We start from the raw sequence: 959 nt of genomic DNA, 5'->3' as shown, positions 1-959 counted from the left end.
AATAGTGATTGTTGGAATTGTAACTTACTTGTGACTGAGGGGTGGATGGCCTATGTATTTTCCACTACCCCTTAAGAGAGTACTGAGTAGTGACTGATATTGTAACTTAATTGCACCCCATGGATGGAGAACTTTGACTATTTGTGTCTCTTAAGGATGCCTTGTCTCCTTAAGGATGAGTGAATTATGGATTAAAGAGGTTCTCCTCCTTAATACTGATTGAATTAAGGATGATTGAATGATTGAGTTACTAAATGATTGTACTATGTTGAAAACTATGTAACTACTTTAGTGAAAGCTATGTGGCCATTTTAGTGATAAGTTGATGAGTTGTGACATGGTGAATGCTGTACCTTGATTTTCTGTGAATGTTTTGCTTTGAGTTGTTATGGAATAAACAGAGAGTTCACTATACTATGTAATCAGAACCTTGAAAGCTGTTCACAGTAGCAGTTCTCTGGAATGCTGCTTGTGCTTGGCTTTTCACTCCATCAACTTGCCCCTGCCCCCAGTGTTGGCTATTTTTAAAGGGAAATTATTGAATATTGAATTTTTCTTTTTTTTTTTAGCATTGGAGAAAAAAGTCAACTTTATTTAGTTAATAAGCAAACAGTTGGCAAAACAGATCAAGGCTACATGCTGATTGTCTCAGGAGGTGCCTGACTTCCCCCTGACTCCTTATTCCTCATAGACATACATGTGCATGGGACTGCTGAGCCAGTGCATAAAGGCTTAGGAATCCTCCCTGGTCATCTCTTTTCATGCTGTTTGGCCTCCAGGTACAGTAGCACTGTGCAAATATTTCACATTATGATTGAAACAAAAACACCATTGTGTTCTAGCTGCCTAATGTCTAGCAGTATTCCCTAGGTCAGTTGATCAACAAACTTCTTTTAAGCCCTTACTATACACACACACACACACACACACACACACACACACACACACACACACACACA

Source organism: Petaurus breviceps, unplaced genomic scaffold (assembly GCF_028583685.1).
Source record: "Petaurus breviceps papuanus isolate PSGF00001 unplaced genomic scaffold, PetGlider_PUasm1.0 189, whole genome shotgun sequence".
Lineage (NCBI taxonomy): Eukaryota > Metazoa > Chordata > Mammalia > Diprotodontia > Petauridae > Petaurus > Petaurus breviceps.
This window is presented reverse-complemented; position numbering follows the sequence as displayed.